Source organism: Mustelus asterias, chromosome 18 (genome assembly GCF_964213995.1).
Source record: "Mustelus asterias chromosome 18, sMusAst1.hap1.1, whole genome shotgun sequence".
In the NCBI taxonomy this organism is placed as follows: Eukaryota; Metazoa; Chordata; class Chondrichthyes; order Carcharhiniformes; family Triakidae; genus Mustelus; species Mustelus asterias.
Genome location: NC_135818.1, coordinates 83509784 through 83537772, shown reverse-complemented (window position 1 = coordinate 83537772; position 27989 = coordinate 83509784). Strand labels below are relative to the sequence as shown.

Sequence of the window (27989 nt, the reverse complement as noted above, 5' to 3'; positions counted from 1 at the left end):
GGTTTAGAAACCAGCAAAGGGCCACCAAAAAGTTGATAAGTGAAAAAATAGAATGGCAAACCAGCCAGAAATATGAAAACTGATTGTAAGAGCTTTTATAAGTATATTAAAAGGAAGAAATTAGCTAAAGTAAATGTTGGTCCCTTAGAAGCAAAGACTGGAAACATTTGTAAAATTCATTGATGGGATGTAGGGTGTTGCTGGCCAGGCACCATTTATTGCCCATCCCTAAGAGATAATTATCACGGAGAACAAGGAAATCGTGGAGGCATTGAACAAATATTTTGTGTTTATCTTTATAGTAGAAGATAGAAATATCATATCAGAAATAGATGATGATCTAGGGCTAAAGGGTGAAGAAATTAGGGAAACTAATACTAATATTATCTTCATGTCAGTCCTGAATGATTGGCCCCTTATCCCGAGACCATGCTCCTATTTTAGATTCCCCGACCAAGTGAAACAATCAATGTCCACCATATCAAGTTGCTCAGAAATTTGTAGGTTCAGTGAAATTGCCTCTCACTCTTCTAAACTCCAGAGAATACAAGCTCAATTTACTCATTTACAAAGGATGCCTTTATTGGCAGTGTGTACTAAATAAAATCTATCCGAGAATTTTATGCATTATGGAAGATCTAAAGAAATTGTCAATCTGCTTTTAAACCAAACTACTCAAGTCATCAATCTTTTGACCAAAGACAGCTCTGAACAAACCTCTCATCTTCTATCTTGCCCCACTTAAATATTAAAGGAAAGCTTTGTGGAACTGGATCTAACCAGATCCACCCTGAAGACAACTGGAGATAAATATCTCCTTTACAAACTTTGTGTTCTTGAAGTTTTCTTTTAATGAGAGAACAGCCAGGCTGGAATTGCTTCAAAGGACAGGCCCCTATGTATTAATATATGTAGCTTCAAGTACATGCAAATACGCCACATTACGAGCCCAACTGACGATCTTAAATTGGTTGTCAGGATAATTCTTTGCGATTAGACGACACTTGCTAAATCATCCTCAGTGTCCTAAGAATCACGCTGGCAGCCAATTTAAGATTGTCAGTAGGGCGAGCAGTATAGTGCATTTATGTGTACTGGAAGTTACATATATTAGTTCACAGGATCCTCTTTTTTAGGAGGAACATATACACGCACTGTGCCTGTTTCAACTAAACAAAATTAAATGACAGCCAGATGGAAACTAGGATGATTCTAATTTTTAAATCTGAACATCTATTTATAAATAACTATACACCTGTGAATTGTTATTTTGCCACTTTTGGACGATGGCAAAGTAAACAGAGTGTTTCAGTGGGTAGCTCTCTTGCCACCTGAGGGCCCTGGGTTCAAGTTTGAGTGGTCCAAAGCCCAGAAAAATGGGGACGATGAGTAGCAGCAATGGCATCCCACCAAATCCAAAAAAAATGGTTGATATGAAGGTGATAAACCAACATTATGGTGAACATAATGTTAAATAATGTACAATGGTAAAAGCCAAAAGTGAAAGGAAAGAAGGGCCATTCAAAGCAGTCAGGTCCTGATCTGACTATAGACATGGTGATGTGACTTCACTTTGGGAAGCAGTCTCCCTATAACTGTGAAATATAACTCCACTGTGTTGCTCAAGCAATCTATGGCATGTTCTGATTTCTTGATCAAATCACATACAGTTTTTTAAATATTTTGAGAAAATGGTTGTTTCCATTTGAAAACTTGAAAAAAATGTTGGCAGACAGTAGTGTACTATTTGAGTGCAGTTACATTGAATCTGTAGTAATGACATTTCAATTAGAAGTTGAATGAAACAAGAATTCAAGTCTGGACCAAGACTGACAGCTGATCGGCACTGAGGAAGTCCCTGGATTCAGTTTGGATTTTAATACTCCATTTATACTTACCAAATTTAGCGTTAGTGGAAAACCAAGATCACTGCACTGACACTAATATTTCTGTAAACGTACCACAAAATGTGCAGTTGGGGGTTGTTAATAGAAAAACCGCATTGCCTAGATCTGAGCTAAACAAAATCCCAAAGACATCCAAACAGTATTATATTTTTATGCATCCTTCAATATTCATGTAACTCCTTAACTGTTAAAGACTGCATATATCTTTTTTTTTCATTCTTGAATTTGTGGGTTGCTGGCAAGGCTGTCTCTGAGTTACATTACACTTATGACAAAAAAGAATGAGAGATTATTCAAATTAGTATTTTAATAAGTATAAGGTATGTGCAGTGAAAAAGGACAACTTTTACTTCATAATCTAAACCAGCTCGATGTCATGCTGCATGATTGTAGTCCCTCATTGTCAGTATTTGTTAATTAGAAAAGTTATCTGTTACTGTAAGAACGCCATCCCAGCCAGTCAGGGTATACAATTTCAGTGTTGCTCTCGTCTCACTTTTTCTATATTTAACTTGTGGAAGCCTTTCATTGTAAGGTGCAAGGGAAAAAAAAATCTAGCTTTTCCCAGTATAGTCACTCAATGTTATCTGTGATGAAGCCAGTCTTGTTCCTGTTCCCACATTATTTGGCCTATATCTATTTAAACACCATATGTGTGATGCCTTTTGTGCCAAAAATAAATCTGTATGTAATGGAACTTCTGCATAAAAATTTTGTGTTCCTGAAAAGTTAGAGTTAATGGAAAAAGTAAAATTTATTTATTAGTCACAAGTAAGGCTTACATTAACACTGCAATGAAGTTACTGTGAAATTCCTTGAGTCGCCACAGTCCAACGCCTGTTCGGGTCAATGCACCTAACCAGCATGTCTTTCAGAATGTGGGAGGAAACTGGAGCACCCAGAGGAAATGTACGCGGACACGCGGGGAACGTGCAAATTGCACACACCGAATCAAGCTGGGAATTGAAGCCGGGTCCCTGGCGCTGTGAAGCAGCAGTGCTAACCACTGTGCTACCGTGCCTATAAACAAATACTGAAAATGTAAATGGTAAAAAAAATACATGTCTGTTAGTAAGTTGAATTGGTTTCCATAAAATGTAGTTCTACATGAAATTTCACCTTTGTCACTGTTGAAAATCTGTTCCAGTAACTGGGCCATGTTCCTGTCCATTGCACAATTTACAGTACTTTCCTGTTGCTGAATAGTAGTTGAAGTTTGCTTGGTAATGAGGAATGAACAAGGTTTTTCCATGTATCTTGAAGATTGTTCACTAATCCCATGGCTAATTCACTTCTTTTGTTAACATTAGCTTACATTTAATAGTGCCTTTAATGTGCGAACACCATCCCACAGCACTTCACAAGAACGTTATCAAATAAACTTGGACTCTGAGTTACATAGAACTATTTGGACTGGTGCCCAAAAACTTGGTCAAAGAGGTAGATTTTAGGAGGAGAGAGAGAAAGGTAAAGAAGTTTAAGGAGGGAACTGAAAGTTTAGGGTCCTAGGCAGTTTAAGGCATGGCTGAAGCAATAAAAATGAAGGATGCAAAACAGGCCAGAACTGGAGAAGAATATGGATCTTTGAAATGGAGAAGGTTGCGGAGGTGGGGAGGGGTCGACGCCAAGACATAATTTGAAGACACAGGTGATCATTTTAAAGAAGTGTTGGCAGGAAGAAAAGAAATTGCCCTTGGAAACCCACACACCAACGACTGTTTGAAATTCATGTCCAGTCACGATCACATAGTATAGATCTGAGTCATCGGATCACTTTTAGATAAAGTTGGCTGCAGGGAATTTTTTTAAATAAAAGAAGTTTGAATATTTCAGGGAAACTGCATTCATGACTATCAAACCATCCCACAGCACTTCACAGGAGCATTATCAAATAAACTTGGACTCTGAGCCACATAGAACATGCAACAGTCATCAGATTTAGGATGCGTTAACAGATATTCACTACACCCCAGCATTGTTTAAGTTGCATAAATGTTATGGCCCTTTTCAAACCACACTATTGCTCTGGATTTAAGATTGCTTTACTCACACAAAGCATCAGATGTAAGACGATACTTTTCAAGCCTATACTAAAAACAAAATGCTGGAAAAACTCATGTTAGGCAACACCTGTAGAGAGAAACAGTTAACATTTTTGCTCATGCCCTCTCTTCAGAACTGAAGATAGAAATGTAAGTTTTTAAGACAGTGACAGGGGCCAGGAAGAACAAAGGAACATCATGAAATCTTCTGTTATCTTGTGTCTCCTGGCCTCCGCCCTATCACAGACCTTCCCCATTGTACAAGAGCAAAGAGGTTATGCTGAACATATACGTGACACAAGTTAGCCCTCAGCTGGAGTATTGTGCATAATTTTGGGCGCCACACTATAGGAAGGATGTGAATGCTTTGGAGACAGTGCAGTAGAGATTTACAAGAATGGCTCCAGGAATGAAAAGCTTCAGTTATGAGTGTAGATTGGGGAGACTGGGACTGTTCTCCTTGGGGAGGTGAGGGCTAAGAGGAGATTTACTAATGATGTTCAAAATCATGAGGGGTTGGGCAAAGTAGAAAAGGAGAAACTGTTCCCACTCATAAAGGATCAGGGACGAGGGAGCACAGATTTAAAACGATTTGATAAAACAAAATGTGAGAAAAACCTTTTTCACATAGATAGAAATCATAGAAATCATAGCCTACAGTACAGAAAGTACACGGCGAATGGTTCAAGTCTGGAATGCACTGCTTGGAAGTATGGCGGAGGTAGGTTCAATCGAGGCATTCAAGGGGGCACTAGATGATTACTTGAACAGAAACAATGTGCAGGGGTGTGGGGGAAAGGCAGGAGAATGGCACTTAGTCAAAACGCTCATTTGGAGAGCTGCCGCAGTCATGAGGCACTCGTGCCCTAACAATTCTGAGATGCAAAGGAGTATGGTGACCTTGCCCCACTTGTTTGAACTTCAGATTCCTATAGGGGAAATCCTGGAATTTAGGGTGGAATTTTCTGCTCTGAAGTCGACATTTGCTGGCGGGAGCAGAAGGAGGAGTGATTTCTGCTGGGGAGGGGCAGTCTGTGATGGTCAGCTCATTACTAATGCTTCGGTATGGAGCATGGTGAATCTTGTGGCGGGCTGGGCAGGAAGCCGCCATCCCTGCTGTTACTTCATGGGGTCGAAGGTCCGGATGCCATATTTAAAGGCCACTTAGACAATTTGCACTATCTCTCCCACTTTTGACCATAGTCGCTCCACCTTTCCCTGCTAACCCTTTCTCCCTTTATTGGTCATCCTCCACACTACTTGTATTGCCACCATGCAGTCTCAAGTATAGACTGGCATTTACAGATGTTCCCCAAAAAGGACAATGCAGAGACAACTCACTGTTAATTGTCTACCTTTCCAGGTGCATGCCACTTTTGTGCAGTCATGAATGTGAATGTTCAAATCTCCCCTACTAATGGGGAACTTAATTTGGAGAGAGAACTTAATTCTGGCAAGATGGTCTTTTAATGAACTTGCATGACATTCTAATGCATGCAAAAAGACTTCCTGAGATTGTTCATCGAAAATTATGCACAATACTCCAGCTGAGAGCTAACTTGTGTCACGTATATGTTCAGCATAACCTCCTTGCTCTTGTACAATGGGGAAGGTCTGTGATAGGGCGGAGGCCAGGAGACACAAGATAACAGAAGATTTCATGATGTTCCTTTGTTCTTCCTGGCCCCTGTCACTGTCTTAAAAACTTACATTTCTATCTTCAGTTCTGAAGAGAGGGCATGAGCAAAAATGTTAACTGTTTCTCCCTACAGGTGTTGCCTAACATGAGTTTTTCCAGCATTTTGTTCATCAAGCTGCATTTAAGGTCCTGAAAACATAATTCCAACAAAGCCGGGAATCTGATTATTGGCTTCATGTCAAATTAAGTTCCCTACCCAACAAGTTTCCTGCTGCTGGCGGGAGGAGCCAGAAGATTCTGTCTTTAGGGCGCGCTTGGTGCTGGACTGATTCTTGGAATATTTCACATTTCAAACAACATAGTGGCCCACAAGAAAACTGTGGATTCCAAGTGCTAACCGTTCTTTTTGTCGTAAAGGTTTTTCTTATACCATCTCTGATTCTTTCCTAATCACCTTAAATTTGTGCCCTGTAGCTATCGACCTTTCAACCATTGGAAACCATTGCTCTTACTCTATCTAAACCCTTCAGGATTCAACATCTCTTTCAAATATCCAGCCTTGGGCTGACAAATGGCAAATAACATTCACGCCACACAAGTGTCAGGAAATAACCATCTCCAATAAGAGAGGATCTGACCATTGCCCCTTCACATTAAATGGTATTACCATCGCTGAATCCCCACTATCAACATCCTGGGGGTTACCATTGACCAGAAACTGAACTGAACTGGCGATATAAATACTGAGGCTACCAGAGCAGATCAAAAGTTAGGAACCTGCGGCATACAACTCACCACCTGACTCCCCAAACCTGTGTACCATCTACAAGGCACAAGTCAAGAATGGAATGGAACACTTGTCTAGTTGAGTGCAGCTCCAACAACACTCAAGAAGCTTGACACCATCCAGGACAAAGCAGCCCGCTTGATTGCTACTAATCCGAACAAATATTCAATCCCTCCACCACTGCCAAACAATGGCAACCGTCTGTACCATTTACAAGATGTACTGCAGAAACTCGCCAAGGTTCCTTAGGCAGCACTTTCTAAACAACCACTACCATCTAGAAGGACAAGAGCAGCTGATATTTGGGAACACCACCACCTGAAGTTCCCCTCTAAGTCACTCACCACCCTGACTTGGAAATATACCGCATTCCTTCACTGCCGCTGAGTGGCCTTCAAAACCCTGGAACTTCCTTCCTAAACCTCAGAGACTGCAGTGGTTCATGAAAGCAGCTCACCACCACCTTCTTGGCAACTAGGTATGGGCAATAAATGCAGATATAGCCAGCGATGCCCACATCCCAGACAGAAATTTTAAAAAAAAACCTACATTCAGTGGACTAAAAGTCAGGATTGAACCCAATGGTAAGTAAATTTTAAAAACTAGTTATACAGAACAGTCCTTCAGTTGTGATCAGCATTGTGGTCAGTACAGATTCATTCCATTTGTTGATTTCTGCTGGTGAATAGTTGATTCTTTGGTTCAGGTGTTCAGTGACTTGGTAGATAGATTTCAGTTCTTTTCCCAGCTGTTATCATTCTGCTGGCTGATCGGCTTCCACAGTCAGAGAGAGCAAGAGTTTCAGATGATGGCTAGTTTTAAAAGATGGCTATTTTTGCAGGGGCCCTGCCTTGGCTACAATATCAGCTGCTGTGTCTCACAGCATACACACAGACTGACAGATACTCCAGGCCAGTAGCAAGTAGGCTTTTAACTTCCTCCAATGTATATTCCAACTGGAGACCCAGCTGATGACACGACTGCCGTGGGTTGGATTTCAAACAATGATGAAGCGAAGTACAGGAAAGAGATAGAGAATCTGGTGAATTGGTGCAATGACAATCTCTCCTTCAATGTCAATAAAACGAAGGAGCTAGTCATCGACTTCAGGAAATGTAATGGAAGACATGCCCCTGTCTACATCAACGGTGATGAAGTTGAGATGGTTGAGAGCTTCAAGTTTCCAGATGTTCAGATCACAACAATCTGTCCTGGACACCATAATCCGAAAGATGTGCTGGTTAGGTGCATTGGCCGTGCTAAATTCTCCCTCAGTGTACCCAAACAGGTGCCTGATTGTGGCAACTAGGAATTTTCACAGTAACTTCATTGCAGGGTTAATGTATGTCTACTTGTGACACTAATAAAAATAAACTTTAAACTTAAAAGAAAGCTTACCAACACTGCTACTTTCTCAGAAGGTTAAGAAAATTTGGCATCTCCACTCCGACTCTCATCAATTTTTACACCATAGAATGCACCATAGAAAGCCTATCCGGCTGTATCACAGCTTGGTATGGCTCCTGCTCTGACCAATACTGCAAGAAACTACAAAGGGTTGTGAACGAAGCCCAGTCCATTACGCAAACCAACCTCCCATCCATTGACTCTGTCTATGCTTCCCGCTGCTTCGGGAAAGAAGCCAGCATAATCAAGGACCTCACGCACCCCAGTTATACTCTCTTCCACCACCTTCTGTCAGGAAAATGATACAAAAGTCTGAAAAATATAGAAATAGACTAAACCCCCCCCAGCTGTCATCAGACTTTTGAATAGTCCTGTCATATATTAAACTGATCTTTCTCTTCACTGTACCTGGAACTGCAACACTATATTCTGCACCCTATCCTTTTCCTTTCCCTCTATGTACTTCATGAACAGTATGTTTTGCCTGTATTGCACGCGAGAAACAATGCGTTTCACTGTATCCCAGTACATGTGACAATAAATCAAATCCGAATACACTAATCTCATTTAGACGATTATACCCAGGGTCTTTGAATGACAGAGCCATTATGTTTTTTTGTCTTCACCGGAGATGGTAATCAAACTTTAGATGCTTTTTAGAAGTACTCTGTCTGAAAACACGGGGAGGGGTTCCATTGTTCCTTAGAGAAACACCCTGCAGCCATTCCTGTCAGTAACTAGCTGCACATTCTCAGCCATACTCAGGGTTTACATCCATTTTAAAACATAGCACCTCAGGTCTGTTTTAAAGTCCAATATTTCTGGGTATAGGTCCATGGTTTTATTTCCATTATCATAACAAAATAAAGAAATTAGCAGAGGGTTTGAATTGGAACATCTATCGACAAGAGATGTTTATTTCCAGCTGACTATTCCCTCACATCTTATAGGGGTCGCTTAATATTGCTTGCTGACATTCACTACTTCTCCAGATGACAATGCCTTTGTTTTAAAATTCTTATCTTTGTTCTGAAATGTCCTACATTGCCTTTCCCCTCATCTATGTAACATCCTCTAACCATATAAGCCTTTGTGATCTCTGTCTAATTCTGGCCTTCTGCTCACCCCTGAATATAATCGCTTTCAACTGTTCAGGCCCCAAGCTCTGGAATTCCTGCCTTAACCCTGCACTCTCTCCTCTTTTAAAATGCTCCTAAAACATAATTTTGACCAAGCTTTTAGTTATGGCTTAGCGTCAGACAATGTCAAAAACATTTTTTTATTGATCTTGCTCTTGTTAAACACTTTGGGACATTTTACAATGTTGAATGTGTCATAAATGTAAGTTGTTGTTATTGTGCCATTAGGACACAATTAGTAGAGAAATATTTTTTTAAAACAGTGTTCTGTAAACCAGCCAATTCTGGATCAACAATTAATTAATCTGACTACTTTTCAATATTATTACGCTGTGTTCGATACTATGTGATATATTTATGTGTGCAGTTGGGATGTTCTTGCATTCATAAACATAAATGTAGAATATTGTTCCTGACCAAGAGAATCAACTTTTCTTTCCCCAAAGAGTTTTCAATATTGGAGGCATGTTGGCATTTTTGACCATTTTTACAACCCAACCAGACAATTAACTTTTGCGGTTACTGATGGTGGCTGCAAAGTTTTTCTTCAAAAAATGGTTTCACTTTGCAACAAACATGATTATTAATCAAGCTGGCACGTACCAACCAACTCAAACAGCTTCTTCCCTGCTGCCATCAGACTTTTGAATGAACCTACCTCGTATAAAGTTAATCTTTCCCTACACCCTAGCTATGACTGTAACACTACATTCTGCACTCTCTCCTTCTCTGAGTACGGTATGCTTTGCCTGTATAGCGTGCAAGAAACAATACTTTTCACTGTATACTAATACATGTGACAATAAATCAAATCAAAATTGCTTAGAAAAAAGACACAATATTGTGCTACATGATTCAGATACAGCCTCATACATCTAAATATTATTTTTTTAAAGCTAAAATTCCCATGTTCCCATTAAGAATGGGGACCTTTTTGCTGTGCTGAGTTATAATGGATTCCTTTCATTGTGCAATCACCATGGCAGTCGTTGTAAGTAAAAGGTTTGGTACTTCTTATGGATGGATGTGTTATAACCTGCTTATGGATAGGTGAGACGGATGTGGTTAATATTGCGCATTCCAGTAGGTCGTCAGAAGCCCAGGGAAAATAAAGATTGAGTGACACTGCAGCTGCATGGTGAGAACAAAACTTGTTTGTCTGGATTCCATGTACACTATGCCTAACTACTGAAGCAAACAGGTGAAGGCTAATCCTACCAACAAACCATTTCTTTATTGGACTAGAAATTACATTCTGTGAGACTATAAAAGTGTATAAATTCTCATTAACAACTGCATCTTTGCTATAATAAACATTTCTGAATCTCTGATGATTGCCAACAGCTTGGAGAGATTTAGTTAATCCTTTATTTTCTGTTAATCACTTCTAGATTTACAGCTCTACTCTCACTGTGAATCTTTACTAAAGTATCACTAATGTTAAGAAAAATATATTAAATTTATTTTTAATTTTCCCTTTAATATTCTAATCATTCTCTGATACTATAAGGTGGGGGAGTGGCACCAGATTAAATGTTCTTGTCGAGATACGGCACAGATATGATAGACCAAATGATCACTGTACAGGAGGAGGTCTATGATTTATCATTCTTAAAAAAAATCAAGAAATAAAATGAGTCAAAAATTTTCATCTAATATTAATAAACTAAAGATAGGCTAACCTCACTAATCCTTTCACATGTACATCCATTTTGAGCTTTGATTACATGTATTCAATGAGAACCAAACAAAATATGCTATTTCACTTAAGTATGAAGCAGAAATTTGATCCATTTTTACCCACTTGGTGTGGGAGTCCTGCAGCAGGTAGGGAACCCTGCTGCAGAACTTTAGTTCATCTACAACATTCGCTTTCCCCTTCTGGGCTTCCTGATCAATTAGAATGGGCAAGCATGATCGCACTTTATACTTGACTCTGCTTAATTTATTTATTATTAGTCACAAGTAGCCTTACATTAACACTGCAATGAAGTTACTGTGAAAATCCCCTAGTCGCCACATTCCGGCACCTGGTTGGGTACACTGATGGAGAATTTAGCATAGCCAATGCACCTAACCTGCACGTCTTTCGGACTGTGGGAGGAAACCGGAGCATCCGGAGGAAACCCATGCAGACACGGTGAGAACATGCAGACTTCGAACAGATAGTGACCCAAACCGGGAATCGAACCCAGATCTCTGGCGCTGTGAGGCAGCAGTGCTAACCACTGTATTACCGTGCCGCCCCAAGGTACTATGAACCTTGGTAAGGATCAGAATAGCTTGATTGCAGAGCTGAGGGGAAAAAGAGCAAAGAAAATGATGCTGGCTCAGTGTGGGATTGCTATTCTCCTTTTCAACCCACCAGTTCTCTTGGGCATCCCATGAAGTTCATAAAAGCCCACAGAGAAACATTGATCCCAGCAGTCAGGAGGAAGAGGCCTGGCTCTGAAATGAAGGGCATGCCTTTAAGTATCTGAGAAGGTCAGCAAGAGTGCCGTGCAGTTGGGTACAATGCCAAAAGAGAGATAGTGATGTTATCAAGAAAGGTGAGTGGAATCCTACGCTGGTATTCCCCAGCATTCTTCTGGACAGCACTCAGACCAACTTAACTTGGAGCTCCACCGTTATCTTTTGAGACACCTCCTTACACTCCCACCATCAACAGCCTCACCTTCATCTTACCATCATTCCTCACAGTAACCTCCACAAATGTTGATTTTCCAACCTCTCAAAATATTAAATTTCTTAAACAAGTGAACATATGAATTAGGTGCAGGAATAGGTAATTCAGCACATTGAGGCTGCATTAGGTGTAGTACAGTGGCACAGTGGTTAGCATTGCTGCCTCACAACGCCGGGGGTCCAGGATCAATTCCGGCCTCTGGTCACTGTCTGTGTATCTGCATGCGTTTCCTCCGGGTGCTCCGGTTTCCTCCCACTTCCAGAGATGTGCAGGTTAGGTTGATGGGCCATGCTAAATTGCCCCTTAGGGTCAGGAAGACTAGCAGGGTAAACGCGTGGGCTACGGGGATAGAGTGAGATTGTTGACGGTGCAGGTGTTAATGGGCCAAATGGCATCCTTCTGCATTGTAGGGATTATATGATTCTATCATTCGATAAGAGCATGGCTGATTTGATTGTGGCCTCAACTCTGCATTCCGCTTATCCGCGATAACCTTTGAGTCCCTTATTAGTTAAGAATCTGTCTCTGCCTTAAAAATATTCATTCACCTTGCCTCCACTGCTCTCCCTGACAACAGAGAAGTGCAGGTAGAAATGTACAAGAAACAAGAATTGCAGTCCAAAAAAAAATCATTGCCATCAAACCAATTGACCACCTAAAATCGTCATCAAACTTGCCAATAAGAGTGGTGATGTGAGGCTGAACTCCAACTCTCTGACACTTGCTTCTGTTTCCTCTTGGACCATAACCACACTACCAAAGATCAAAACATTCGCTGCATTCTCCGACCTCACTTGCATGGTATACTCCAGTCCTGCTGCAGTGAATGGAGATTTAGCCAAGTGCCAAATTCTCACTGGCAATGGCAGCGAGGCATGAACGGCCAGAGAATTCTGGCCATTGTCTCTAGGAATGTGACTGACCTCATCTCCTGAGGAGATCTTCCCTCCATGGTCTCCAACCTAATAGTCCCTAAACAAACAGCCCTGATTCTATCTCGTTTCCAAGATCCACAACTGCCCTGGTAGACCATCTTTACAGCCTGTCCTGCTGAACTGATTCCTTCTTATCTCAACCATTTTTTTTTGCTCCTCTTTTCCAGTCCCTTTGCACCTACGTCCTTGGCTCTTCTGATATCCTCCATCACTTTAACTAACAGTCCTGGTCCTAACCATCTCCCCTTTATCATGGATGTCCAATCTCTCTACAGCACCAGCCCTCACCAGGGCTTAATCCTTTCAGCTTCTTGAACCAAGGTCCAACTAGTCTCCAGCCACCATCCCTCTCTGCCTTGCTGAACTTGTTCCCGCAATGAACAACCTCTCCTTTACCTCAACTCACTTCCACCAAATAAAAGGCGTTGTTCTGGGTACCTGTGTGGGTCCTAACTATGCCTTTGTTTTGTGGGAAATATGGAATATTTCCTTGTTCCAGTCTTACTCCAGCTTCCCTTTTCTGGTATATTGACAACTGCATCCGTGTTCTCATCATGAACTAGAAAATGTCACCAACTTTGTTTCACATCGTCCACCTCTCACTCTGAACTTTTTTTTGTTCATTTGTGGGACTGACCAGCATTTATTACCCATCCTTAATTGCCCTTAAAACTGAGTGGCTTGCTAGGTCATTTCAGAGGGCAGTTGAAAGTCAGCCACTTTGCTGTGGCTCTGGAGTCCCATGTAGACTAGACCAGGTAAGGACGACAGATTTCCTTAAAGGACATTAGAGAACCAGATGGGTTTTCTGACAGTGGTTTCATGGTCATCAATCGATTCTTAATTCCAGATTTTAAAAAAATTAAATTCAAATTTCACCATCTGCTATGGCAGGATTTGAACCTGGGTCCCCAGAACATTAGCTGAGTTTCGGGATTAATAGTCTAGCAATAATACCACTCGGCCATCACCTCCCCACAAATGGTTTTGTCTCCATTTCAGGACATATGCTATCAACTAATATTCACCATTATTCGCTATAAACTCACTAACTCACCCCCGCAGCTACACTTCCTCACACCCTGCTTCCTGTAAGGACTCTTCCATCCTCCCATTATCTCCGTCCCTGTTATATCTGTTTTGATAATGCTGCCTTTCATATCAGCGCTTCTGTTATGTCTGTCTTTTTGAATCAAGGATTTCTCGCACTGTGGTTGACACTGTCCTTGACTGTCTCCGTTCCGTTTCCTACACTTCTGTTCTCGCCACATCCCCTGCTTTTCCAAAATGGCAAGAGGGTTCATCCTTTGGCCCCGTGTGACTAACTCTTCTATCACTTGTTTTCTCCTGTCTTCCATGTATAGACCTACCCATTTGTTCTTTTCCCTGACCCTCCCCATTTCATCTGCTTAAAACTGTTTCAGCTTTCCATTTCCTGCCCCATGGTTACTGTGTACCATAGAATTTGGAAGAAAGTTGGCTCAACTCCTGTTTACTTGGTAAGACCACATCTGAAATACTGTGTAAAGTTTTGGTCTCCTTATTTGAAAAAATATATAATTGCTTTAGAAGCAGTTCAGAGAAAGTTCATTGGAATCATTCTTGGGATGAGGGGCTTGCCTAATTGTTACAATCCCAGTTGATGTTATAGCTGGAAAGGAAGATCCCAGAACTGAACCCTGGTTCAAAACACCGTAACTTTTACTTTTTTTAATCAGACGTGGAGGAACAGGACCGCTAATAACTTTTAATAACAAAACATACACTCCAACTTTTGCATGTTTGTTAAATTTGTTAAATTAAACTCCTTTACTCTCCCTTTGGCTTAACGAATACACGCAGGTTTTAAGATTAATTAGGATAACACAACATATTTGACTCTCCAATGGTCTCATTAACAGTCCCTTTTTAAACCACATAGAACAGTACAGCACAGTACAGGCCCTTCGGCCCACGATGTTGTGCCGAGCTTTGTCCGAAACCAAGATCAAGCTATCCCACTCCCTATCATTCTGATGTGCTCCATGTGCCTATCCAATAACCGCTTGAAAGTTCCTAAAGTTTCCAACTCCACTATCACAGCAGGCAGTCCATTCCACACCCCAACCACTCTCTGTGTAAAGAACCTACCTCGGACATCCTTCCTATATCTCCCACCATGAACCTTATAGTTATGCCCCCTGGTAACAGCTACATCCACCCGAGGAAATAGTCTCTAAACGTCCACTCTATCTATCCCCCTCATCATCTTATAAACCTCTGTTAAGTCGCCTCTCATCCCCCTCCGCTCTAAAGAGAAAAGCCCTGGCTCCCTCAACCTTTCCTCATAAGACCTACCCTCCAAACCAGGCAGCATCCTGGTAAATCTCCTTTGCACTCTTTCCAATGTTTCCACATCCTTCTTATAGTGAGGTGACCAGAACTGCACACAATATTCCAAATGTGGTCTCACCAAGGTCCTGTACAGTTGCAGCATTACCCCTCGGCTCTTAAACTCAAACCCCCTGTTAATAAACACTAACACACTATAGGCCTTCTTCACGGCTCTATCCTCTTGAGTGGCAACCTTCAGAGTTCTGTGGATATGAACCCCGAGATCTCTCTGTTCCTCCACATTCCTCAGAACCCTGCCGTTGACCCTGTAATCCGCATTCAAATTTGTCCTACCAAAATGAATCACCTCGCACTTATCAGGGTTAAACTCCATCTGCCATTTTTTCGGCCCAGTTCTGCATCCTATCAGTGTCTCTTTGCAGCCTACAACAGCCCTCCACCTCATCCACTACTCCAACAATCTTGGTGTCATCAGCAAATTTACTGATGCACCCTTCAGCCCCCTCCTCCAAGTCATTGATAAAAATCACAAATAGCAGAGGACCCAGCACTGATCCCTGTGGTACACCGCTGGTAACTGGTCTCCAGTCTGAAAATTTTCCATCCACCACCACCCTCTGTCTTCTATGAGATAGTAAGAAGTCTCACAACACTAGAGATAGCCAGTTACTTATCCAATCGGCCAAATTTCCCTCTATCCCACACCTCCTTACTTTCTTCATGAGCCGACTATGGGGAACCTTATCAAATGCCTTACTAAAATCCATGTATATGACATCAACTGCTCTATCTTCATCTACACACTTAGTTACCTCCTCAAAGAATTCAATCAAATTTGTGAGGCAAGACTTACCCTTCACGAATCCGTGTTGACTATCCCGGATTAAGGTGCATCTTTCCAAATGGTCATAAATCCTATCCCTCAGGACCTTTTCCATTAACTTACCGACCACCGAAGTAAGACTAACCGGCCTATAATTACCAGGGTCATTCCTATTTCCTTTCTTGAACAGACGAACAACATTCGCCACTCTCCAGTCCTCTGGCATTATCCCCGTGGACAGTGAGGACCCAAAGATCAAAGCCAAAGGCTCTACAATCTCATCCCTTGCCTCCCAAAGAATCCTAGGATATATCCCATCTGGCCCAGGGGACTTATCAACCCTCAGGTTTTTCAAAATTGCCAGTACATCTTCCCTCAGAACATCTACCTCCTCCAGCCTATCAGCCTGTATCACACTCTCATCCTCAAAAACATGGCCCCTCTCTTTGGTGAACACTGAAGAAAAGTATTCATTCACCGTCTCTCCTATCTCTTCTGACTCCATGCACAAGTTCCCACTACTGTCCTTGACCGGCCCTAACCTCACTCTGGTCATTCTTTTGTTTCTCACATAAGAGTAAAAAGCCTTGGGGTTTTCCTTGATCCAACCCACCTAGGACTTCTCATGCCCCTTCCTAGCTCTCCTAAGCCCTTTTTTTAGCTCATTCCTTGCTACCTTGTAACCCTCAAGCGACCCAACTGAACCTTGTTTTCTCATCCTTACATATGCTTCCTTTTTCCTCTTGACAAGACATTCAACCTCTTTTGTGAACCATGGTTCCCTCACTCGGCCATTTCCTCCCTGCCTGACAGGGACATACCTATCAAGGATACGCAGTATTTGTTCCTTGAACAAGCTCCATAGATTGTTTATTCATAACAACGCTCCATAGAGCGTTTATTAACGGGGTTTGAGTTCCTTGAACAACACAGATTGGCTGTAAGTAAATACACACTCCTCTCTGAACCCAAGTTGGTGTCTGTGGATTTCTGCTCAGAATCCCTAACTGATTGTCATATGAGAGTTTCCAAACTCCACTCCCAAAAACATGCTTTAAAACCTTCTCTTGTAATACAGGTTGCATTTCAAACTCCACTCCACGTTTTCCAAAGGACTCTTTTGAATGGAGCTTCTGCTTCACTTATACCAGTGAATCCAGTCCAGGTTTTACCCTTTAGAACCAGGAGATACAGTTCAAGAATAATGGGTCCACCATTTAAGATGGAGATGAGAAATATTTTTCTCTCCAAGGGCAGTTAATATGTGGAACCTTCTTCCCCAGAAAGCAGTAGAGGCTAGTTCATTGAATTTATTCATGGCAGAGTTGGACTGATTTTTGATGGACAAGAGGGCCGAGTGTCATGAGGGACAGGGGGGGCCGAGAATCGTGGGGGATGGGGGGAGAGCCGAGAATCGTGGGGGATGGGGGGAGAGCCGAGAGTCGTGGGGGATGGGAGTGGGGCCCCAAGAGTCGTGGGGGCCGGGTGGGGTGGTGAGTCGTGGGGATGGAGGGGCAGGCGGGGGGGGGGGGGGGAGTCGTGGGGGATGGAGGGGGGGGGGCTGCCGAGAGTCGTGGAGGATGGGGCGGGGGGGAGAGTCGTGGGGGACCGGGGGGTGGCGAGTCGTGGGGATGGGGCGGGGGGGGGAGGAGAGTCGTGGGGGACGTGGAGGGGGGGTGAGAGTCGTGGGGGATGGGGGGGTGAGAGTCGTGGGGGATGGGGGGGGGCGAGAGTCGTGGGGGACGAAGGGGGGGGTGAGAGTCGGGGGGTCGAGAGTTGTGGGGGACAAAGGGGGGGGCGAGAGTCGTGGGGGACGAAGGGGGGGCGAGAGTCATGGGGGACGAAGGGGGGGCGAGAGTCGTGGGGGACAATGGGGGGGGCAAGAGTCGTGGGGGACGAAGGGGGGGGAGGGTCGTGGGGGACGAGGGGGGGGCTAGAGTCGTGGGGGACGAGGGGGGGGCTAGAGTCGTGGGGACGAAGGAGGGGCGAGAGTCATGGGGGACGAAGGGCGGGCGAGTGTCATGGGGGACAAAGGGCGGACGAAGGGAGGGTGAGAGTCGTGGGGGACGAAGGGAGGGCGAGAGTCGTGGGGGACGAAGGGGGAGTGAGAGTCGTGGGGGCGGAAGGGAGGGGGCGAGAGTCGTGGGGGACGGAAGGGAGGGGGCGAGAGTCGTGGGGGACGGAAGGGAGGGGGCGAGAGTCGTGGGGGACGGAAGGGAGGGGGCGAGAGTCGTGGGGGACGGAAGGGAGGGGGCGAGAGTCGTGGGGGACGGAAGGGAGGGGGCGAGAGTCGTGGGGGACGGAAGGGAGGGGGCGAGAGTCGTGGGGGGCGAGAGTCTTGGGGGACGGAGGGGAGGGGCCAGAGTCGTGGGGGACGGAGCGGGGGCCAGAGCCGTGGGGGACGGGGGTTGAGAGACGGGGGGGGGCGAGAGTCGTGGGGGACAGGGAGAGGGCGAGAGTCATGGGAACGGGGGTGCAAGTGTCATGGGGGACCGAGGGGGGGGGGGGCGAGAGTCATGGGGGACAGAGGGGGGAACCAAGGGTTTTTTGGGGGGGGTGCAGAAGGCAAAGTGGATTTGGCTCACAACCAGATTAGTCATGATCTTATTGAATGGCGGTGGAGACTCAATAGGCTAAATGTCCTATTCCTGCTCTTGAGTCCAGTGTTCCGATTAATATATTTGGAGCAACAGTTTTTTCTTTGGCTAAGTTGATCCCTTTGAAACATTGTGTGTTTAAGCAGACCTGTTTTTACATTCAGCCCTTTACGGTGCTGTGCAATGAAGGATCCTTAATACTTTGGAGGCAGCATATATGTATGAAAGGAATACTTTCTATACTTAACACATTGCCCTTCATGTGAACAATGAGGAGAGGAGTTTGTGCTTTCTTCCTATTGTGTAATTTGTGCATAGGGACCCAACCCATTTGGCTCCTTTCCAGCCGTGAGGCCTGTCATATACCTAGTGGGTGGGTGCATTCTTAGCTGCCATAATACTAATTAGAAACTGCTTTCCTATCCATCGCTAATGCACAGAACTTCGGTATTACCTGGTTCAAGGTCCAGCAGTGCTGAAAATTGAATTATGATCCCTGCTTGACATTAGATGATGATTAATAGATCCAGTATGTCGATGTGAGTGGTTTATGGCTGGGAGACTTGATCTCAAGCAAGCCATTTTAATTCCGTCCAAAGTTAGAATTTTCTGCTTGTAAAAAAATACGTAAAGTCGCCATAGTTCCAGATGAGCATAGACATCAAAGGGCAGAGCTGACTGGTGGTGATTTAACCTGAGGATCACCACACCTCAGGTAAGGTTGAGAAGATGCGCCTTCATGAATAACTTAAGCCAGTACGGGAATTGAAACTCCCCTTTTGGTGTTGCTCTGTATCGTAAGCAACTGTCCAGTCAACAAACTGACCCCCTCGGCTTGTACTTTAAAACCCTAAGTATAAGAAAATGTAATTTTTTTGCTTGTGTGCCAAAGAACAAAAAAGTAAAGCATAGGAACAGGCCCTTCGGCTTACTAAGCCTGCGCCGATCACCTCATCCTACCTAGACCAACCGCATGTATCTCCCTATACTCCACCAAATGCTCCCATTGAACCATTTGCTGAAGATTCTCAGTCTCCCTAGTTGTCAGTTGGTCTCACTGAACTTTGTGACACTGTGACTGACTGAGTTGAATCTCTTCTGACTCTACTGCAACACTTGGTCCCCACTCTGATTCCTGACTGAATTTCTACTTGGTGGACGAACCAGGCAGACTGTTTGTCAGTCTGTCAAATGTAATTTTTAACAGTGATTGTCTTTTTCCAACATTGAGGGTGGACAGAATCATAGAATGGTTACAGCACAGAAGTCATGTCTTCCGGTTCCCCTAAGTTTGAAACCACCACACTTTAAATAAAATGTTGGAGCTTCATCGAGTCGGCTGAGATTTCCAGTGACAAAGATGACTCGCCATTGGCCTCTAGAAGTCCCGCCAAAGTCAGTAGCCTTTTACGTTGCTCGCTGGCTGCACCGGGGGGGGGGGGGGGGGGGGGGGGAGGTCATCTTTGGTGGGACTGGAAGATCCCGGCCCATCTGACTACATTGCAGCACTAAATCACAGAATCACAAAGTATAACACCCTGAATATAAATTCACTTCATTAGCTCCTAGCTCTTGACAACTCCACATCAGAAACAGATTTGTTTGTTTCTTGTCCACTATATTTTATAGATGGAAGGATGTGCACAGTATTAGTTTCCTTGTTTAAGGAAGGATGTAAATGCATTTGAAGCAGTTCAGAGAAGGTTTACAAAACTAATACTAGGAATGGACAGGTTGTCTTATGAGGGAAGGTTGGACAGACTAGGCTTGTATCCGCTGGAGTTTAGAAGAGTAAGAGGCTACTTAAGATCCTGAGAGGGTCTTGACAGGGTGGATGTAGAGAAGATATTTCCTCTTGTGGGAGAATCTAGAACTCCCTTTAAAAATAAGGGGTCACCCATTTGAGACCGAGATGAGGAGAAATGTTTTTTCAGAGGGTCGTGAGCCTCTGGAATTCCCTTCTCAAAAGGCATTGGAAACATAGAACATAGAACATAGAACATTACAGCGCAGAACAGGCCCTTCGGCCCACGATGTTGCACCGACCAGTTAAAAAAAAAAAACTGTGACCCTCCAACCTAAACCAATTTCTTTTCGTCCATGAACCTATCTACGGATCTCTTAAACGCCCCCAAACTAGGCACATTTACTACTGATGCTGGCAGGGCATTCCAATCCCTCACCACCCTCTGGGTAAAGAACCTACCCCTGACATCGGTTCTATAACTACCCCCCCTCAATTTAAAGCCATGCCCCCTCGTGCTGGATTTCTCCATCAGAGGAAAAAGGCTATCACTATCCACCCTATCTAAACCTCTAATCATCTTATATGTTTCAATAAGATCCCCTCTTAGCCGCCGCCTTTCCAGCGAAAACAATCCCAAATCCCTCAGCCTCTCCTCATAGGATCTCCCCTCCATACCAGGCAACATCCTGGTAAACCTCCTCTGCACCCTCTCCAAAGCCTCCACATCCTTCCTGTAATGTGGGGACCAGAACTGCACACAGTACTCCAAGTGCGGCCGCACCAGAGTTGTGTACAGTTGCAACATAACGCTACGACTCCTAAATTCAATCCCCCTACCAATAAACGCCAAGACACCATATGCCTTCTTAACAACCTTATCTACTTGATTCCCAACTTTCAGGGATCTATGCACACATACACCTAGATCCCTCTGCTCCTCCACACTATTCAAAGTCCTCCCGTTAGCCCTATACTCAACACATCTGTTATTCCTACCAAAGTGAATTACCTCACACTTCTCCGCATTAAACTCCATCCGCCACCTCTCGGCCCAACTTTGCAACCTGTCTAAGTCTTCCTGCAAACTACGACACCCTTCCTCACTGTCTACCACACCACCGACTTTGGTGTCATCAGCAAATTTGCTAATCCACCCAACTATACCCTCATCCAGATCATTAATAAATATTACAAACAGCAGTGGCCCCAAAACAGATCCCTGAGGTACACCACTTGTAACCGCACTCCATGATGAATATTTACTATCAACCACCACCCTCTGTTTCCTATCCGCTAGCCAAGAGTCTTTGAATGTAAATAGATTCATGATAAGCAAGGGGGTGAAAGGTTATTGGGGGTAGGTGGCAGGTTAAATCAGCCATGATCTTATTGAATGGCAGAGCTGGCTTGAAGGGCCGAGTGGCTCACTCTGACTCTTAATTTGTTCATTTATATGTCGAAAGCCATAACAGAGGCTGTTTGTCCCATCATGCCCCTGCCAGCTGTCTGCAAAGAGCCGCTCAGCTAATCCCATTTCTTTGACCCATCTGCATGACCCTGTGATTCCTTTTCATTTGGAGTGCAATTTTTTAACATGTGTCTGTATCTGCTTTCCTTGTTAATTTGTTGAACATGGGCATACTGCTTTTGTGAGGGCAGGATTGACTAAGTAAATACTGCTGCGTCATTGCACAAATGAAGATTTGTGAAGGATTTGCACATCATAAATAAAATTGAAGTTAAAAAATTATTTAATTTAGTGCACCACCACTAGCATGAAGTGACTAAATCTGCAAAAGCTTTTTGTTTAAAGCTGTTGTACCGTCTTAACATAGGAATAAATAGACTGAGATCTTGCAAAAATTAAGCTCTGTTACCTTGAAAAGCTTTTTTCTATGCTGTGGGTGTGTCACGTCATGTGTCGTCTTTAAATCTTTTTGACCTGAGCAGTTAAATGCCAGCCTGTCCCAGGCAGACAGGCAGATGCAAGTTCTTTTCATGCATGCAGTGTGCATAATTCATCACATGACATGAGAAACGATAGTGTCAGAGAAGGATCTGCTGGGAACTAAACTACAAACTTATCAAAACGGAGCCTAACTTTGAGTGCTGAGTAAGTAGTTCCAACACTTTCTCCCAAAGGACTTCCAAACCCGAAATGAGTATTTCTTTGTTCCCTGTATAAAAAATTTTGATCGAGGGAATGTTAGGTCTTTAAATTTGTACGGAGTAGTAACCTGATATTGGCATTTTAATTTAAGACCTTGTGTTAGCATGAGAAAAGTGGGTGTTATTTTGACCTTTTGTGCATTTTTGTTGGTAGTCAAGTAAAGTTCCTGTGTCCTAGATGTTGTGCTATGCTTTGCGGTTTTAAAATTAAAAATAATTAAATCTGTTTATTACCTGTTTCAATTTTTAACAAATTGAAGTAAAAATGAACGTGTTTGTGCATGTTGTAAGAATAGTGTAAGAAGCAAGCATTTGAGTTGTTTAAGGCATTTGTAGAATATAAAAGATTTTTTTACTTATTTACGGATTGCTTCAGTTTGGATACAAATTGGGTTTTGTGCTTTGAAGAATAGACAAATGAATGTTTGTGGGCTTCTGTAGGAGTTTTAATGAATTCGGTGCTTTTTACAAATCTGAGCCTTGTGTATTCATGAGGTTGATGTATTAGCCAGCTGGAATGTTTAAAAGACTGCAGCTTGATCTAGAACAATTGAGTTGCTGATTTGTATTGCTATCAGTGCTTAGCAACAGGTTCAGCTTCATTTTTTTTGCTCTGTTCTTACAGCTTGTTAGAAACAGCTGAAAAACTCTCATCCATTTATGACTTCAATGCAGATATGTCTGCCGTCAACTTCTGTAACTGAAACAATATTATTATGACCTTAGTGCCCATTTTCTGCTGATTGTAACAACAGCTGTGCTTTATGATTATTCAGTTTAAAAATGTTTATAAAGGAATGATATTATTGTGCATTTTCACTTTTTGATATTGCTGTAGCTCTTCCCCAACCATCTCCAGTGATCTCAGTGGATTTATGCTGTTATTTTCAGTTCAGAGGGCAGGACATTTCAATGACCGCTTTCAATGCTACTCCTATGAGACGTGCTTCAGCTGTCTGGGAAAAGATATTTCTAGAATTAATTTTGCCACAAGGAATGCCACAAAGTCTCTGTTGTCATGCTACCTGTAAATGACAAAGTGGGGAATACTTTGGGTATGCGATGTATAACTTTCGCTGATCATTGGCAGATAAATGGCTACTGGCAAAGACATTTTACTAAAATACAGAACTAAGCAAGAATTTTAATCTAAAGGTGATGTAAAATAAAATAGGGAGCAAGAAATGTGACCACAATAGATGCCTATCCATTAGCAAAGATGAAAAGGGAAACAATTTGATGGGGTTAGCAGTTATTTCACAAAGGTTTTCTCACACTTTTGCAAAAATGCTAATTAGGATTGAGGGGATCTGATTAATGTATTTTACCATAAGAATATAGTTTGGGCTTTGATCAATCGGAAGGAGCTTGGATGAGACAGATCAAGTAGATGTTTGTGAGACTTCGGGCTCGACACATGATGGGTCGAATGGCCACCTCCTACACTGTTTTGTTCTACGATTATCTGATGAGTTAAAAAGAGATTGTAAAGCTTTCATAAGAGGAAAGAAAGTCAAAAATTAATGAACAAAATTACTCCTCCTCATTCCTCACTTTTCAGTTGACTTCGCTGAGCCTGATAAATTTTTGTCATTGAATACTTGAGCATGAAGGTGTATTGTTGTTATATCAAAAGTTGGACTGCTAGGTATGAAGTAATGCTACAGGGTATAACAGCTTTTGATTTTTGCTTGTTCATTAATTTGTATTCTAACATAGTTTGCGGCTACTGTAATGATGACATATTTCACAGTGATTGCTAGGGCCACTGAAATGCTGAGCGTTTGTACAGGGATACTAAAGGACAAGCTGAAAGCCTTCCCGTGGCTTAAAGCATGTCCTGTGACCTGGTTCAGCAAGTGATCATTCACTTTACTTTGAACTTTTGCAAGCGGAAGGGACAGAGATCCAGTTGCTGGCACTGGATGGAAGAAAATTTCATAGGAAAGCCAAGTGGTTAGTATGGTTTCACAGCTAATATTCTATGTAAATTTATAACATTGAAACCATAATTACAAGGTGCATTGCATTCTCCATCCTAGCTAGCCTTTATAAATGAAATATTTCAATACTGCTGAGAGGTCAGGCCTTGGCTCTTGACTTTTATCCCTTAACTTAATCAACATCTTTTCCTCTATAAGATCAGGCAACAATAGCAAGTAAAGAATTGCAATCAAAAATCTAAGCCTACGGTACAACATGCTCATACATGCTAGATGCGTAGGTGATGAAAGTGTAATCTGGCTGCAAGTAGCTACTTCTACTGCTGACTTGTTTTCATTAATCACTCTGCGAGACCTTTTATCCTGGAATGCTAGTTCAGCAAAAGTCCATGAAATTTCAATGAATATATAGGTTTATAAAATGATGAAGGGGATAGATAGAGTGAATGTTCAAAGACTATTTTCTCGGGTATATGGAGCTATTACAAGGGGGCATAACTATAGGGTTCGTGGTGGGAGATATAGGAAGGATATCAGAGGTAGGTTCTTTACGCAGAGAGTGGTTGGGGTGTGGAATGGACTGCCTGCAGTGATAGTGGAGTCAGACACTTTAGGAACATTTAAGCAGTTATTGGATAGGCACATGGAGCACACCAGGATGATAGGGAGTGGGATAGCTTGATCTTGGTTTCAGATAAAGCTTGGCACAACATCGTGGGCCAAAGGGCCTGTTCTGTGCTGTACTGTTCTATGTTCTAATATGTTTCCATGACTAGAACACTTTTAATGTTTTGAGCAAATTAAATCAAGTGAAAATAGCAAAGATTAAAAACAAAATACAACAAATTAAAACATCCTGTTAAAAACATAGTAATATTAATAACTGCAGTAAAATTTAAACATATTAATATAAATGTGGACTGGTAAATGATCATGAAGTTGGTGCTTATTGAATAGATTACAGAATTTTTCATTGTTAAATCTCCAAGTCCACATGCAACTATTTGCATTGTTTAAAAACTGATAATAAATATCCTGTAATATGTTTTTGTTAGTTAGATGTGACATGTCTGATGCTTTTAAACACAATTTGTACTAAATAGCACCTTTGAATGCAGTTTGTTAGTGTTTGAATAAGCACTCGCCGCACAATATACCACAAAGTGAGTTCACAGTTTCAACTGTGCCTTCATGACAAGAAACCAAGCACGTGTGTTGCATTTCTTCCAAAAATAAATGTAAGGGCAAGGACAAGTTGCCATAGGCTGATCTTGTATACTGTTAATAAAAGACACATGGACAGACTTGATAGAAACTAAAGAAAAGAGAGAGAAATCAGAACATTTACAATGGAAAACGTGCACCAGAGTTATGTATAGATGCATGAATTTGCACATCAAATGTGTTGAGCTACTGTTTCAGTAATAACTTAAAGGCACATCATAATGAAAAATAAATATGAACTAAAAGTCAGCAGCTACTGTAACTTTTATTGTGAAATATAATTCAACTTGTGTGTTCTTGTAGATATTCCAAATCCATGATTGCGTTTGGGAGCCTTGGTATTGCCTATTTCCCTTTTATGCAATAGAAGAGGATGTGGATTTGCTGAGAGGTACACATTAATCATAGCATGGTGCGACACACAACATGTGAAACTGGGATAGTAACTAAAGTTCAGTGCATTGTTTATAATTAAACCTAGGTCCTTCTGAGCAGCAAAATGTTTAAAGTTCCATTTTCTGCTGATTACCCTCCAAACCAGGCAGCATCCTGGTAAATCTCCTCTGCACTCTTTCCAGCGCTTCCACATCCTTCTTATAGTGAGGTGACCAGAACTGCACACAATATTCCAAATGTGGTCTCACCAAGGTCCTGTACAGTTGCAGCATAACCCCACGGCTCTTAAACTCCAACCCCCTGTTAATAAAAGCTAACACACTTTAACCATAACTTAAATAAAATATCAAAACCTCAAGAACTCATGGATACATATTTATGGTTTCAATAGCCTTTGTTAATGATTTGACATGAGATTTTTATAACCAAAGCAAATGAGCTGTTCAATCTATTAGAATAGTTGTGGGTTTTTCATTTATGAAGGGAACAACTTCCCGAACAGCATAAACCTCACAAGTGCAATGTAATTGTAGAAAGGAGCTTTTTTCATTTATGATATTACTTTTAGTGCAGGTCAATAGTTGGGTGAGACGCAGGTGGCTAAGCAACCTAATACTGCATACTTGAATAGAGAACAAACCATTTATTTACAGCAATTTTTAACAGGGTTTCATTAAAATGTAATAATGTGAAACTTTTGCTTATATCTATTTAAATTGTGAAAATGGGCAACAATACAAGCATATAGATTTTGTCCATCCAAATTTGGGTTGTCTGGAGGCAACTTCCATTTATGTCACATGAGAGTAAAGAACTTTCAGTCCAAATCTGGGAGCAATTTGAATGTTCTGTGAAACGCTTCTGTGCACACCATTAACAGGTCTTGGTTTAAACACTATATTTGCTAAAACATATTATCTGTTTGCTAAATAAAGTTGACTGCAACAGTGTTCTCTTCATTTCACTAAGACTCAAGTTCATTTTATGCATTTTTTTCCACATTCACAGGTTCCAAATGTCAAAGGAAAATAATTAGCTTGTAATCATTGGACAATGTTCATTCAGGTGCAAGTCGCATAGTTAACAGTGAACTAACATTCAAGTTTAGGAACACAGTGTAAAATTAACAAACTGTACTGTTCCCAGCATGTTTTTAAGTGGTGTGTATTCAAATACTGTAAAGATATGTTGTGCTAAATCAAGATTTATCAGCTTAAAATCTCTGAAGGAGCATGTTTGTTTTTGTTTCTGATTTTTAAATTAAATTCTAAATTATGTGGTTTAAATAAATGTGCCACACTTTTTAGTCTTTTCAGGACTGCAGTAATGTTTCACTCATAACCAGTGAGTGATAGCTTTGGCCCTGAGTCATGCTCAATTGCAGATAATGTTTAAGAGTTATCAAGGGAGAAAAAAAACAGTAAATTGGCAAGCTGTGCTAAGGAATAATAGCATCTCCTGACAGCAAGCTTCTGAGTTTTTAATCAATGAAAGACTAGCCGCCTTTGCCATTGGGAAACTAAATATGGAAATAAATAATATGGATGACATTTTGACCAAGATTTTGCTCTCGATCAACATCGGATTATAATTCTCTTTATTTGTGGGAGCTTGCTGTGTGCAAATTCGCTGTCGCTTTCCTTATATACAACAGCAATTACATTTCAAGAGCACTTCATTAGTTTCAGTGTGCTTTAGGACATGCTGAAGTTGTGAAAGGTGCTGTAAAAATGCAATTACTTACTTTCTTTAACCCAGAGTCCTTTTTCTCTTAATTCCTGCTCACATAGCCTGATACATTGCCAAGATTCCAAATTCCATCAGTAGTAGTCCTGCAACTGATTGTGTAATAAAATCTTGCATTTTAACCTTTTCACCCAAATTATCCCTTGAAGTATCTTAACCATATTTCTGTTGAAGTATCTCTGAATGAATTGGGATTGCAAAAAGAATTGCAGTAACAGTAGGTGGTTTTAAATGCCCCAATATTAACAGAGATAGTTTTAGAATGAAAGGAATTGGCAGAGCATAATTCTTGAGGTGCATTCAGGAGAACCTTTTGTTCCAGTATCTAGCAGGTACAACAATAGAGAGAACGGTTCTGAACTTAGTTTTAGGTAATGAAGCTCGCAGCTGGAAGGAGTGCCAGTGGAGGAGTATTTTGGTGATGATAATTCAGTTAGTTTTAACTTGATTATAGAAAAGGACAAAGAT

General features: G+C 42.0%; 1 protein-coding gene across 7 annotated transcripts in view; it reads left to right on the top strand.

Annotated features, from left to right (window-relative positions):
* Positions 1-27989, top strand: part of ston2 (stonin 2) — a 115819-nt gene that overhangs the window by 68838 nt on the left and 18992 nt on the right. The window contains exons 1-2 of one of the 7 annotated variants that reach the window (XM_078234394.1): positions 22067-22156; positions 25683-25770. The exons of 5 other annotated variants lie outside the window; for them this stretch is intronic. The gene's annotated coding sequence lies outside the window, so the exon portion shown is untranslated. Of the gene's footprint in view, positions 1-21537; positions 22157-25682; positions 25771-27989 lie in introns of those variants that run through there. One more of the 7 variants, XM_078234393.1, reaches the window with a different exon arrangement.